The sequence below is a fragment of the Pseudorasbora parva genome, chromosome 6 (assembly GCF_024679245.1).
Source record: "Pseudorasbora parva isolate DD20220531a chromosome 6, ASM2467924v1, whole genome shotgun sequence".
Lineage (NCBI taxonomy): Eukaryota > Metazoa > Chordata > Actinopteri > Cypriniformes > Gobionidae > Pseudorasbora > Pseudorasbora parva.
Window position 1 is genome coordinate 27,663,491 of NC_090177.1, and position 15,319 is coordinate 27,678,809.

Here is a 15,319-nt window from a genome sequence, read left to right on the forward strand (position 1 = left end):
CGCGCCCCGAGAGTAAAAAAAAAAAAAAAAAAAAAAAAACACTTAGAAGTGGTCAAAATTCTTATCGGTTAATGGTTAAAAGGTCAATATGAGCATCCCTAGTCGTAGCGATTTTGTTGTGTTGTGGTGATTCTGTTGTGTTGTGGTTTGTTTCCGTTGTGTTATGGTGATTTCGTTGTGTTGTGGTGATTCTGTTGTGTTGTGGTGATTCTGTTGTGTTGTGGCTTATTTCCATTGTGTTGTGGTGATTCCGTTGTGTTGTGGTGATTCCGTTGTGTTGTGGTGATTCCGTTGTGTTGTGGTGATTCCGTTGTGTTGTGGTGATTGGGTTGTGGTGATTCTGTTGTGTTGTGGCTTGTTTCCGTTGTGTTGTGATAATTTCATTGTGTTGGGGCTTGTTTCCGTTGTGTTGTGGTGATTCCGTTGTGTTGTGGTGATTCTGTTGTGTTGTGGTGATTCCGTTGTGTTGTGGTGATTTCGTTGTGTTGTGGCTTGTTTCCGTTGTGTTGTGGTGATTCCGTTGTGTTGTGGCGATTCTGTTGTGTTGTGGCGATTCTGTTGTGTTGTGGCTTGTTTCCGTTGTGTTGTGATAATTTCATTGTGTTGTGGCTTGTTTCTGTTGTGTTGTGGTGATTTCGTTGTGTTGTGGTGATTTTGTTGTGTTGTGGTGATTCCGTTGTGTTGATTCCGTTGTGCTGTGGCTTGATTCTGTTGTGTTGTGGTGATTCCGTTGTGCTGTGGCTTGATTCTGTTGTGGCTTGTTTCTGTTGTGCTGTGGCTTGATTCTGTTGTGTTGTGGTGATTTCGTTGTGTTGTGGTGATTCTGTTGTGTTGTGGTGATTCCGTTGTGTTGTGGCTTGATTCTGTTGTGTTGTGGTGATTCCGTTGTGCTGTGGCTTGATTCTGTTGTGTTGTGGTGATTCCGTTGTGCTGTGGCTTGATTATGTTGTGTTGTGGCTTGTTTCCGTTGTGTTGTGATAATTTCATTGTGTTGTGGCTTGTTTCTGTTGTGTTGTGGTGATTTCGTTGTGTTGTGGTGATTCCGTTGTGTTGATTCCGTTGTGCTGTGGCTTGATTCTGTTGTGTTGTGGTGATTCCGTTGTGCTGTGGCTTGATTCTGTTGTGTTGTGGTGATACCGTTGTGTTGTGGCGTGATTCTGTTGTGTTGTGGTGATTCCGTTGTGTTGTGGCTTGTTTCAGTTGTGTTGTGGTGACTTTGTTGTGTTGTGGCTTGTTTCCGTTGTGCTGTGGCTTGATTCTGTTGTGTTGTGGTGATTTTGTTGTGTTGTGGCTCGTTTCAGTTGTGTTGTGGTGATTTTGTTGTGTTGTGGCTTGTTTCTGTTGTGTTGTGGTGATTTTGTTGTGTTGTGGCTCGTTTCAGTTGTGTTGTGGTGATTTTGTTGTGTTGTGGCTTGTTTCCTTTGTGCTGTGGCTTGATTCTGTTGTGTTGTGGTGATTTTGTTGTGTTGTGGCTGGATTCTGTTGTGGTGATTCCGTTGTGTTGTGGCTTGTTTCCGTTGTGCTGTGGCTTAATTCTGTTGTGGTGATTTTGTTGTGTTGTGGTGATTCAGTTGTGCTGTGGCTTGATTCTGTTGTGTTGTGGTGATTTCGTTGTGTTGTGGTGATTTCGTTGTGTTGTGGGGATTCCGTTGTGTTGTGGTGATTCTGTTGTGTTGTGGTGATTCTGTTGTGTTGTGGCTTGTTTCCATTGTGTTGTGATAATTTCATTGTGTTGTGGTGATTTCGTTGTGTTGTGGTGATTCCGTTGTGTTGATTCCGTTGTGCTGTGGCTTGATTCTGTTGTGTTGGGGTGATTCCGTTGTGGTGTGGCTTGATTCTGTTGTGTTGTGGTGATTCCGTTGTGTTGTGGCTTGATTCTGTTGTGTTGTGGTAATTCCGTTGTGTTGTGGCTTGTTTCAGTTGTATTGTGGTGATTTTGTTGTGTTGTGGCTTGTTTCCGTTGTGCTGTGGCTTGATTATGTTGGTTGTGGTGATTTTGTTGTGTTGTGGCTTGTTTCAGTTGTTTTGTAGTGATTTTGTTGTGTTGTGGCTTGTTTCCGTTGTGCTGAGGCTTAATTCTGTTGTGTTGTGGTGATTTTGTTGTGTTGTGGCTTGATTCTGTTGTGGTGATTCCGTTGTGTTGTGGCTTGATTCTGTTGTGGTGATTCCGTTGTGTTGTGGCTTTTTTCCGTTGTGCTGTGGCTTGATTCTGTTGTGGTGATTTTGTAGTGTTGTGGTGATTCCGTTGTGTTGTGGTGATTCTGTTGTGCTGTGGCTAGATTCTGTTGTGTTGTGGTGATTTTGTTGTGTTGTGGTGATTTCGTTGTGTTGTGGTGATTTCGTTGTGTTGTGGTGATTCTGTTGTGTTGTGGTGAATCTGTTGTGCTGTGGCTTGATTTCGTTGTGTTGTGGCTTGATTTTGTTGTGTTGTGGTGATTTTGTTGTGTTGTAGTGATTTTGTTGTGTTGTGGCTTGTTTCTGTTGTGCTGTGGCTTGTTTCTGTTGTGCTGTGGCTTGATTCTGTTGTGTTGTGGTGATTTTGTTGTGTTGTAGTGATTTTGTTGTGTTGTGGCTTGTTTCTGTTGCGCTGTGGCTTGATTCTGTTGTGTTGTAGTGATTTTGTTGTGTTGTGGCTTGTTTCTGTTGTGCTGTGGCTTGATTCTGTTGTGTTGTGGTGATTCTGTTGTGCTGTGGATTGATTCTGTTGTGTTGGGGTGATTCCGTTGTGGTGTGGCTTGATTCTGTTGTGTTGTGGTGATTCCGTTGTGTTGTGGCTTGATTCTGGTGTGTTGTGGTGATTCTGTTGTGTTGTGGCTTGTTTCAGTTGTGTTGTGGTGATTTTGTTGTGTTGTGGCTTGTTTCCGTTGTGCTGTGGCTTGATTCTGTTGGTTGTGGTGATTTTGTTGTGTTGTGGCTTGTTTCAGTTGTTTTGTAGTGATTTTGTTGTGTTGTGGCTTGTTTCCGTTGTGCTGAGGCTTAATTCTGTTGTGTTGTGGTGATTTTGTTGTGTTGTGGCTTGATTCTGTTTTGGTGATTCCGTTGTGTTGTGGCTTGATTCTGTTGTGGTGATTCCGTTGTGTTGTGGTGATTCTGTTGTGCTTTGGCTTGATTCTGTTGTGTTGTGGTGATTCCGTTGTGTTGTGGTGATTCTTTTGTGCTGTGGCTTGATTTTGTTGTGTTGTGGTGATTCCGTTGTGTTGTGGTGATTTAGTTGTGTTATGGTGATTCCGTCGTGTTGTGGTGATTCCGTTTGGTTGTGGTGATTTAGTTGTGTTGTGGTGATTTCGTTGTGTTGTGGTGATTCCGCTGTGCTGTAACTTGATTCCGTTATGTTGTGGTGATTCCGTTGTGTTGTGGTGATTCTGTTGTGTTGGGGTGATTCTGTTGTGTTGTGGTGATTTAGTTGTGTTGTGGTGATTTAGTTGTGTTGTGGTGATTCCGTTGTGTTGTGGTGATTTCGTTGTGTTGTGGTGATTTAGTTGTGTTGTGGTGATTCCGTTGTGTTGTGGTGATTTTGTTGTGTTGTAGTGATTCCATTGTGTTGTGGTGATTCCGTTGTGTTGTGGTGATTTCGTTGTGTTGTGGTGATTTCGTTGTGTTGTGGTGATTCCGTTGTGTTGGGGTGATTCTGTTGTGTTGGGGTGATTCTGTTGTGTTGGGGTGATTCTGTTGTGTTGTGGTGATTCCGTTGTGGTGATTCTGTTGTGTTGGGGTGATTCCGTTGTGTTGGGGTGATTTTGTTGTGTTGTGGTGATTTCGTTGTGTTGTGGTGATTTCGTTGTGTTGTAGTGATTTCGTTGTGTTGTGTTGATTCCGTTGTGTTTTGGTGATTTCATTGTGTTGTGGTGATTCCGTTGTGTTGGGGTGATTCTGTTGTGTTGGGGTGATACTGTTGTGTTGTGGTGATTCCGTTGTGTTGTGGTGATTCTGTTGTGTTGGGGTGATTCCGTTGTGTTGGGGTGATTTTGTTGTGTTGTGGTGATTTCGTTGTGTTGTGGTGATTCCGTTGTGTTGTGGTGATTTCGTTGTGTTGTGTTGATTCCGTTGTGTTGTGGTGATTTCATTGTGTTGTGGTGATTCCGTTGTGTTGTGGTGATTCCGTTGTGTTGTGGTGATTCTGTTGTGTTGGGGTGATTCCGTTGTGTTGGGGTGATTCTGTTGTGTTGTGATTTCGTTGTGTTGTAGTGATTTAGTTGTGTTGTGATGATTTCGTTGTGTTGTGGTGATTTCGTTGTGTTGTGTTGATTCCGTTGTGTTGTGGTGATTTAATTGTGTTGTGGTGATTCCGTTGTGTTGTGTTGATTTCGTTGTGTTGTGGTGATTTAGTTGTGTTGTGGTGATTTAGTTGTGTTGTGGTGATTCTGTTGTGTTATGGTGATTTCGTTGTGTTGTGGTGATTCCGTTGTGTTGTGGTGATTCCGTTGTGTTGTGGTGATTCCGTTGTGTTGTAGTGATTTTGTTGTGTTGTGGTGATTCTGTTGTGTTGTGGTGATTCCGTTGTGTTGTGGTGATTCCGTTGTGTTGGGGTGATTCTGTTGTGTTGGGGTGATTATGTTGTGTTGTGGTGTTTTTGTTGTGTTGTGGTGATTTCGTTGTGTTGTGGTGATTTCGTTGTGTTGTGTTGATTCCGTTGTGTTGTGGTGATTTCGTTGTGTTGTGGTGATTCCGTTGTGTTGTGGTGATTTCGTTGTGTTGTGGTGATTTCGTTGTGTTGTGGTGATTCTGTTGTGTTGTGGTGATTTCATTGTGTTGTGGTGATTCCGTTGTGTTGTGGTGATTTTGTTGTGTTGTGGTGATTCCGTTGTGTTGTGGTGATTCCGTTGTGTTGTAGTGATTTTGTTGTGTTGTGGTGATTCCGTTGTGTTGTAGTGATTTTGTTGTGTTGTGGTGATTCTGTTGTGTTGTGGCTTGTTTCCGTTGTGTTGTGGTGATTCCGTTGTGTTGTGGTGATTTTGTTGTGTTGTGGCTTGTTTCCGTTGTGTTGTGGTGATTTTGTTGTGTTGTGGTGATTTTGTTGTGTTGTGGTGATTCTGTTGTGTTGTGGCTTGTTTCCGTTGTGTTGTGGTGATTCCGTTGTGTTGTGGTGATTCCGTTGTGTTGTGGTGATTCCGTTGTGTTGTGGTGATTTTGTTGTGTTGTGGCTTGTTTCCGTTGTGTTGTGATTTTGTTGTGTTGTGGTGATTCTGTTGTGTTGTGGCTTGTTTCCGTTGTGTTGTGGTGATTCCGTTGTGTTGTGGTGATTTTGTTGTGTTGTGGCTTGTTTCCGTTGTGTTGTGGTGATTTTGTTGTGTTGTGGTGATTCCGTTGTTTTGTGGTGATTCCGTTGTGTTGTGGTGATTCCGTTGTGTTGTGGTGATTTTGTTGTGTTGTGGTGATTTTGTTGTGTTGTGGTGATTTTGTTGTGTTGTGGTGATTCCGTTGTGTTGAGGTGATTCTGTTGTGTTGTGGTGATTCCGTTGTGTTGTGGTGATTCCGTTGTGTTGTGGTGATTTTGTTGTGTTGTGGTGATTCCGTTGTGTTGTGGTGATTCCGTTGTGTTGAGGTGATTCCGTTGTGTTGTGGTGATTCCGTTGTGTTGTGGTGATTCCGTTGTGTTGTGGTGATTTTGTTGTGTTGTGGTGATTCCGTTGTGTTGTGGTGATTCCGTTGTGTTGTGGTGATTCCGTTGTGTTGTGGTGATTCCATTGTGTTGTGGTGATTCCGTTGTGTTGTGGTGATTCCGTTGTGTTGTGGTGATTCCGTTGTGTTGTGGTGATTCCGTTGTGTTGTGGTGATTTCGTTGTGTTGTGGTGATTTCGTTGTGTTGTGGTGATTCTGTTGTGTTGTGGTGATTTCATTGTGTTGTGGTGATTCCGTTGTGTTGTGGTGATTTTGTTGTGTTGTGGTGATTCCGTTGTGGTGATTCCGTTGTGTTGTAGTGATTTTGTTGTGTTGTGGTGATTCCGTTGTGTTGTAGTGATTTTGTTGTGTTGTGGTGATTCTGTTGTGTTGTGGCTTGTTTCCGTTGTGTTGTGGTGATTCCGTTGTGTTGTGGTGATTTTGTTGTGTTGTGGCTTGTTTCCGTTGTGTTGTGGTGATTTTGTTGTGTTGTGGTGATTTTGTTGTGTTGTGGTGATTCTGTTGTGTTGTGGCTTGTTTCCGTTGTGTTGTGGTGATTCCGTTGTGTTGTGGTGATTCCGTTGTGTTGTGGTGATTTTGTTGTGTTGTGGCTTGTTTCCGTTGTGTTGTGGTGATTTTGTTGTGTTGTGGTGATTTTGTTGTGTTGTGGTGATTCTGTTGTGTTGTGGCTTGTTTCCGTTGTGTTGTGGTGATTCCGTTGTGTTGTGGTGATTTTGTTGTGTTGTGGCTTGTTTCCGTTGTGTTGTGGTGATTTTGTTGTGTTGTGGTGATTCCGTTGTTTTGTGGTGATTCCGTTGTGTTGTGGTGATTCCGTTGTGTTGTGGTGATTTTGTTGTGTTGTGGTGATTTTGTTGTGTTGTGGTGATTTTGTTGTGTTGTGGTGATTCCGTTGTGTTGAGGTGATTCTGTTGTGTTGTGGTGATTCCGTTGTGTTGTGGTGATTCCGTTGTGTTGTGGTGATTTTGTTGTGTTGTGGTGATTCCGTTGTGTTGTGGTGATTCCGTTGTGTTGTGGTGATTCCGTTGTGTTGTGGTGATTTTGTTGTGTTGTGGTGATTCCGTTGTGTTGTGGTGATTCCGTTGTGTTGTGGTGATTCCGTTGTGTTGTGGTGATTCCGTTGTGTTGTGGTGATTCCGTTGTGTTGTGGTGATTCCGTTGTGTTGTGGTGATTCCGTTGTGTTGTGGTGATTCCGTTGTGTTGTGGTGATTTTGTTGTGTTGTAGTGATTCCATTGTGTTGTGGTGATTCCGTTGTGTTGTGGTGATTCCGTTGTGTTGTGGTGATTTTGTTGTGTTGTGGTGATTCCGTTGTGTTGTGGTGATTTTGTTGTGTTGTGGTGATTCCGTTGTGTTGTGGTGATTTTGTTGTGTTGTGGTGATTCCGTTGTGTTGTGGTGATTCCGAAAAAAAATCACAATTAGATTTGACGTCTTGCACTGATGACATTATTTGGAGCCAGAGTGATTGTGAGGTGGAGCCGTGGTTTCCTGCTCATAATCCTGCAGACAAGGCATTTTCTGTTGTCGTTGCCTTTGGCTTTTGGCTTGCTCAGTTGGGGACTGAGAGCGGCTGTCAGCCAAAACAAATTCTGTTGCATTATTTTCCTGTTAACACTGTGAAACTGCTTTGAAACTATTTGCATTGTAAAAAGTGCTATATAAGTAAAGGTGACTTGACTTGAAAAGCACATTATGTGATTTCGGATGCAGCCATTTCGTGTGTGTGTGTGTGTGTGTGTGTGTGTGTGTGTGCGTATGCGTATGCACACTGTTTTGGCCTGCAATATATGAATATCCTCCTTATATTGCAGTGTGTATTCAGGTTTCAGGCAACACCCCTATACATTATGAGGACACAGATGTCCTTGTAATTCGCTGTAAACATACCATACAAATTTTTTTATTAAAAAAATAAAAATTGGACTAGAAAATGTCATTAGCTCAGTATAAAAAAAACATTACGCTTGGTTGGAATGTCCTCATAATGATAGGAGAACCAAAGTGTGTGTGTGTGTGCTTCTGTAACTTCTCAATCACCTGTTCCTGTCTATTTGAAATACACCTAGACCTTTACACACACTCACATGCTTACATTCAGTGCTATGCAAATGTCAAAGCTTTCTTTGCAGAGGAAACTGAGCTGCCTGTCCCAGGGCACTTTAATTTTGTTCTTCAAAAAGTGGTTTATCAAGTCTCTCCCGCAGACCAGGTGGGCATGAAATGCTTCTCAATCATCATAACATGCCCAGAGTATTACAGTCAAATCTATATGGAGAACTGCACTATAATGCATGTGAAGATGATAACAATTATAAATACTGCCTATATAACTTTTTATCTTCACTGCCAGCAGCGAGAATATCAAGAAAAAACAAATCGCTGCTTCTCTCTGTTTGAGAATATACTGGGAACCCAGAGATCGTGTGTGTGTGTGTGTGTGTGTGTGTGTGTGTGTGTGTGTGTGTGTGTGTGTGTTTGTGTAAAGTTAAATATTCATCTCAGTGTTTAAATCATGTATGAAATGTTTTTGTTTAATCTTTACAGACTTCTTTCATGTCATTCTTGGTTCAGTGCATTCATTCATTCATTCATTCATTCATTCATTGAAAAAGTTTCAGTTAATAGATTTTAAATCATTCTAAAAAATCCCATTAATATAAAATATAATACCTCATACTTCATGGCACAAGCTGATTGGCCCCTGTTTATCCTGCATTAAATGAGATTGTTTGATCAAAATTGAAATGGGGTTATGAAAGTCTGGGTTATTGTATGCTGTAAGCTTGTCCTTCAGAAACCCTCCACCTTCCCCAGCTCCACCTGCCTAGATCTAGATCAGAGTTATGAATATATCTCTTTATGCAGCAGCAGCATATTTTACATGCTCACAGCAGCATGTCTTTGTTTCATTTAGCAGTAGCAAGTTCATAGCAGATCTAGTCTGCCAAGACAATACATTTAAAAGTTACATAACGCACACACAGTTTCTGCCAGGCTTATATTAATATTGAGTAGTACTGCATCCTTCATATCTAGGAATAGTCTTTAGTTTTATTATACTCATAAAAGACAGATACGCTGATTCTTTCCGAAAACAGCCGAGCTCGCACAGGCGTGCAGTGAGCAGAGCTAAAGAGTCACAAACACACACACAAATGGTCACTAGACTAAAAAGGGACATCTAACCCCAGTTACCACTTTTAGGTGTGTGTGTGTGGGGGGGGGGGGGGGGGGGGGTGTTCGCAGGTATGCATGCACATATAAGCCTGTACCTGTCCATAGATGCAAGCAAATGGTTGCATTAATGTGCATAGCAATTGCTGCTGTTCTCTTCCCTTCCCTTTTCTGGGCTGGTTATACAGGGGGCATCTATTAAAGGAAAGGTCCCTGTCAGCCTATGATTTAACTCTCGCTCCTCACACTGCCACAGACCTAAAGGATGTGGGCCATGGGGGCCAGCTGAGTTTACTAAACTTTCACAGGGTACCAAAATAGCCCATTGGTGTGGGCCTATTGAAATAGGGGATACCAGGGCTAGTTGTCACACTTTTACTCCAATTTGTTAGTTAGTTTAGTCTCTGACTATTTCTCTATACGCATCCCTTAAAAAGTCTTGGCTTTCAAAAATGCAACATTTAAAAAAAAATTGGCCAAGAATAACCCCTAACACCTAGCCTGGATGCCAGCCGAACTTAGCCCTGGCCACAACATTTTTAGGTCGGGGCTTCAATCATCAGGGCGGGCTTTAGACAATGACGGACAGATGATCAACAGGAACGTAATCATGCACGTCATCAAAGGGGCTTGGATTATATTTCTTTGAATCCTAAACGGAGAGCTTGTTTGTATCTGCATTCACCTTCACTATTTGATGATCATGTTGGGTAAATACTCTGTGTATCATTAAAATCTTTAATTTTTTTATAACACCGGCAAAGATCGTTTATTCCAGCCTGATTTCAGCGCGCGTGCAGACAGGGTTGCCAAGATTTTACAACAGAACCCGCCAACTACTAGCCCTAAACAATAGCTTCTCGGGGGGTTCTCCCCGGGGAAAAAATGGCGCTTGAGGGGTAAAATGTGTTATTTTGGCAAGGTTGCCTGCTAAAATTCGCACTCATGGGTCAATATATCACATAATAATCTCTTCAACCCGCGGACATAGAAAACAACTCGTGGAAAAAAACGCAGACTTGGCAACACTATGCAGTTGAGCTCTGTTGACATTTGACAACTAGCGTAATGTGTCGCTTCGTTGCTCTGATTGGTTGTAGGTCTATCCAATTGAGGTCTTTCCAGGTTGGGTTGAAACACGCCTCATAATCACAGCCCAATGGAGCGGTTTCAGACTCATATTCTGACTAGAATTGAGTATGACCACGTCAGGCTACCTAACACCTAGTATAGTATTAGGGTAAGTTGTCACATTACACAGGCTACTATTCAGAGTTCAGATTCATTTAAACTCTAACACTATTATAAAATAATTAATCAAAAAGGCAAAACTATAAAAGGCATCTCTATTCCACTGATATTGCAGTGAAGAAGGGGGACTTTCAAAGCAAAATAGAGACAGCGGAGATGGCGTGTGAGGGAGAGATGATGATAAAATCATTGCAGAGGTGGCAGGTTACAGACGGGCTGTGATCAAGGGGGATGATTGCTGTTAAATTGACTCTTCCTCTTCTGCGGGCTGTCGCAGGAAAGTGTGTGGGTGTCCCTCCCGCTCTCTCGTGGGGCCTCCTCTGCCACTGCCCGGTCATTCAGGCTTGAAAAGGGCAGCTTGACTGATACCAGACCTTCAGCGTGTCTCCTGCGCACCGGAATGTTAATGCCTTCAATGCTCGACTCCAGTGACTACTACTGAACACCAACGTACACTCCTCTAATAGTGCGAAGAAAAAAAACTGTTTGTCATTTGGCAACTCCTGCTACAAATGAAAAAGACAAATATAATATATAAAAAGACAATTATATTTAAAGGCAAATATATATGCATTTATTAAAATCTTCAATTTGTCTGTTTAGACCATAGACTGTAAAAAAAATGAACATAGTGTCCGTGACATCACCCATAGGATTCCGATAAGCCGTTCTGAAGCGTAAAGTAGAGACGAGCTGGCCGTTGCCATTTTGCGTGCGAGTCAGCTCGTGTCACGACCGGATAACAGAAAATGGGCAAAGAGGACATGGGCGGAGCTTAGGGGACGCAATGACTATAGACGCCGGATAAATGGCTATCCACCTGTCACTCAAAGTAACCACGCCCTTAATTATGCAGAACTTTAAGGCTTTATATAATGAATAACACCCTCACAGTTGTCATGAAGGGCAAAATTAGCAGTATAGACCAAAATCACAATTTGTACCAGGCTGTAAACATGTTTTTTTTTTTTTTTTTTAACATGGGGCTCTATGAGGTTCTGCTCTCTTCTGGAGCCTGTCCCTAGTGGTCAGTCGATTAATTGCAATTTAAATTACTCACGTATTGGCTTCAGGAGAGACCGCGGGAGGTTGCTGCTTGGTTTAGACCAATGTGTTTAAAAAAAAAAATTTTTTAAAGCAAACGGGCTGAATAAAAATACTAATTTACTCTCTGACTGTAGGTGGCTTTTTCAGAAAAGCAGAAATACCCTGGTTACTCTGGGACACAAAGAATTAGGTATATTTTCATTTTTGACACCCGATTGTCAGAAAAGAAGTTGAATGGTATATATTTAAGTACTGAGACGAGAGAGCCAATTCCAAAATATCCCACTGATACTCACTGTCAGTTAGCTAAACAGTCACCCGGGAGCACTACCAAGTCATGGATTTGTGTAACAGTAGTGGCTCTGGGCATGCAACCAAAAGAGAAAATCTTACCGGTTGCCCAGTTTTATTTAAGTGCGAGGAAAAACAGATTACAACACCTCAGTAAAAAAAATGCATCGCATTGAAAGCATGCAAATGTTTGGTCTGAACAGATGCATTAACAATTAAATTAAAATGTTTATTGTACAGAATTTCCGCACCAAATTTTAATCTCAGGGTTAACAGGCCTTTACCCTTTCTTTCTGTCTTGCTATCTTGAGCCCCGTTTCCACCAAAATGACACGGAACAATTTGTACCAGGAACTTTTTTACAGGAACTTTTCTCCCCCCCAGACCTGCAGCTGTCTGCGTTTCGAACACGATCTAAAGTTCCGAGAAGATTAGGCAAATTAGTCCAGTGATGTAGGACTGCGCGCAACTGCTCCTCCAAGTCAGTGACGGACACAGTAATCATTTTTGTGTGTACCGATTGAAAGATTTACTGGACTGTTTACATGAGACGTTATCTAAACCGATCTGGTGTTTACATGTGATGACATTCAATCGCAATCATTTTGTCACATGCAGTTTGTCTGCCGCATCAAAAATGTCAACGCTGTTTCTCCACCAGCTGGAGTGTGTTAACTGTAGCCATAGCAACTCTTAACGGCCACCAGGACTAATACAGTATTATATAAGCTATTTATTTGTTGTAAAGTGTAATAATCATCTCAGAAAAAAAAGTAAAAGTAAGTTAAAGTAAAAACTGCCTGGGGCAATATACGCTGTGTCATTACTCCAACATTATCTTCATAACTTACGAAATTTTTCCCCTCAGAAAAATGAACTTTCTCTCGCTTGTCAACATGAGCACTGCGCGCGCTGTCATGTCATGTAAGGACGCACACTTAAAAGTAATCGGTCAGGTCGTTTACATGGTGAAAAAAAATTAATAACGAGTATGGAAGAGATTCAAGCTGTGCTGCTTTTGCTGGTTATGTATAGGTTTACTAAGAGGTAATTTACAATGACAGAAAAGAGCACTAATATGCAGATTCAGCAGCATGCAGCATATTCAGAAAGCTTGTAAAGCTAGATTTAAAAGGACAATGTATATTATTATCAGCTATTACGGACATTGCACGTGAGATGGCTGAGACGAACGCGCACCATCAGACAGAGAGCAAGACTGATATTTGCCGGTTGAAATAAAAGGCTGCGTGAGCTAAACCAATCAGCATGTTCAGCGCCCAAGTCCCGCCCTCGAAAGTTCCTGAACTTTGAAAAAGTACTACCTCGCGAGCAGGGCCTTTTGGAGGGGGAAATATTTACCCGGAACTTCATTTAGACCCTGGTTCCTGCGGTCTAAACACACCGAGTACCACCCAAAGTTCCTGGTTCCTGGGTAAAGTTCCTGTGGTGGAAACGGGGCTCTTGGTTAGGTTTATGGTTTGGATATGAAGCTGAACTTTATGGTTAGCTTTAGGTTTCCCCCACAATCATCTCATTTTAATTTAAATGTGAAGCAGGGTTTTGGTAGCCTGACAAGCCAGACCCACATCAAGATGTTTGGTCTGGAAACTCACTATTGACAGGGCTCAATCCGAGGGACGGGATAAACGGTTGTCTTTCAAACTCCCTCTGCACGGCGTGCACGCAATAGGATAAGCACTACAACCAACCAGAGCAACGAAGTTGAAGCAGAGCTAGAAGACAGATTAAACTTTCTCCGTATCCAGTCGGCAAAACTCCGAACACATCTTCCCTTCTTAAGAATGACTTCAGTGCCGTTCTTTGTTCTTTTCTCAGAGAAAAGCTTAACTCCAAGTCTTCCAGAGTCGCGGTCAAAGCTGATTCGAAAGACCGCCGTTTGCCAGCTTCTGTGTTTACTAGTAACACGCAAGCGCAACTCGGCCGTCATTATGTTAAGCCCCGCCCACCGACTCTATATACGATGTGATTGGCCGGACCGGAGTTTGGCTTTTACAGCTCCAGAAGTGTATTGAGAGTTGCTAGACAACACTCGCGGCAGATTAGATTTGCTGCCGGTAGGGTGCATCTAGATTTCTATGCTAGGGTTTTGGCTTAATCAGATTTTAAAATTGGAGGGGCTATCCAGTGAAACACAGCTGAAATAGAATTCAAGCAAGTGACGATGTCCTGCTAAATGTTGCAGCTAATTGAACAAAAGCACATGCAGATTTAAAGCTTGATGCAGCTGGCCAGTTTTACCGCTTTGTAGACAAACAAATGTGTGCAAACAAATTCAAGGTGCATTTGCAAACTGAGCATAAAGCTTAAAAATGGGATTGTGCGTGTGTGCTATGCTGATGACGAAATGTATGTTGTGAACTGATCATATTCTAGCTTACACATGAAATCTGTACTTTGATCTTTAAGTGGATTTAGGTAGATTATATCTCTTGCTGCACATTACCTTTTAGTACTTAATCCACAATGTTAGACCTTGCCATGGTACCTACTCGTTCTCCCTCTACCTCCAAAGCATTTTTTTTCATTGAGTCTTAGCAATCCTCTCTTCAGCACCACCACAACTAACATCTCTCACCATCCCAGCAGCAGTCCTGAATCCCCACCCTAACACGGATATGCGGTACTGCACCATAGCATCTCTCCTGTTCAATGCAAAATGTCTTTGAATTTATTACATTGTTTTTATTAGTGGTGACAAGCATAATTATTATTATTATTGTGCATACTAAGAGTTAGGGATTTGTTCTTAACTACTAACCCTAAGTATTCAAATTTGGCACATAACTCCTCCAACTGCAATTTCAGCTGTATACATCAATGATACAAATCATGTTATTACTTTTTTAAATGAGATCAGACTTATGATATTTCATTTGGAAACTACTAGAAACTAGATGTAAAACGCCCATAGATGTACTCATAACTAGGTACTGTAATGCAAACAATCAGAGAAAACATTAGTATTCACCTAGCAACACCCTTAAATGCGGACGTCATTCACTTCCCTTTCTCATCATTTTTTAAAGTCAGACATCAACCTTTTTGGTATTCCTCAATCAAATCATTATAAACAATATAACGAGAAAAAAATGCATGTCTGTTTTCCCATTCCTATTTTTGTTATATTATAAAAATGCTATAGGGTCGCTAACAACCCAAGGTGTGTAATAGTGCAAGTAGTTTTTTTCTGCACAACAATTATTGAATCTTTAAAATCCGAATAAGGGCTTTATTTAACCTTTATTCCACAAGGTGGCAATGTCTGAAACACAATGATGAAGCATCGTTTCATTCATAGTTACTATGGGATTACGATTCTGCCACAATTTTGCATGCGCAAGATCATATTTTGAGCACAGAATTTCAACCACACAAGTTTGTGGTGCTGTTTGCTAATGTACGTTGGAACTATGGTTTCAGAAAACACCAAATCGTTGAACTAAGTTGGTACCGCTGGAACTTTGGACCATAGTGGACTAACTATGCTTTGGGGAAACACCCACTTGAACCACTGTTGGTTCATTGCATTTGATGGAAAGTTTTGCACATTTTGCCTTTTTTTCTTTTCTTTTTGTTTTTAAATTAAGAATTTTTTAAACTGCCAAAATATGATTGTTAAGAATCTGTTACTGCTCTACAGAATATAGAGAGTGGAGTCAGTTAATAGCACATTAAGTGAGAAAGACAAAATAGAGTGACAAACAGCAAGGGAGAGAGAGAAAGCCAAGGAATGAGGACAAATTAGCGTTTCACTGTTGTCACTTCTGTTCAATTCTCTCTGAAGTCATTTATCAGTGAACAAAGCCTGTAAATAACAGCAGAGAAAAAACGAGCAATGATGTTTCTCACACACCAGTAGGAACTGACTCAAAGGTCTCTGTGAAAATCCCTGGTGCACTTTCCACTGAATACAGT

The 15,319-nt window shown here is 41.7% G+C and overlaps 1 long non-coding RNA gene across 4 annotated transcripts in view; it reads left to right on the top strand.

Moving 5' to 3' along the window:
- The window catches only part of LOC137079352 (uncharacterized), a 212,324-nt gene that overhangs the window by 131,898 nt on the left and 65,107 nt on the right, over positions 1 to 15,319 (top strand). The window lies entirely within an intron of this gene.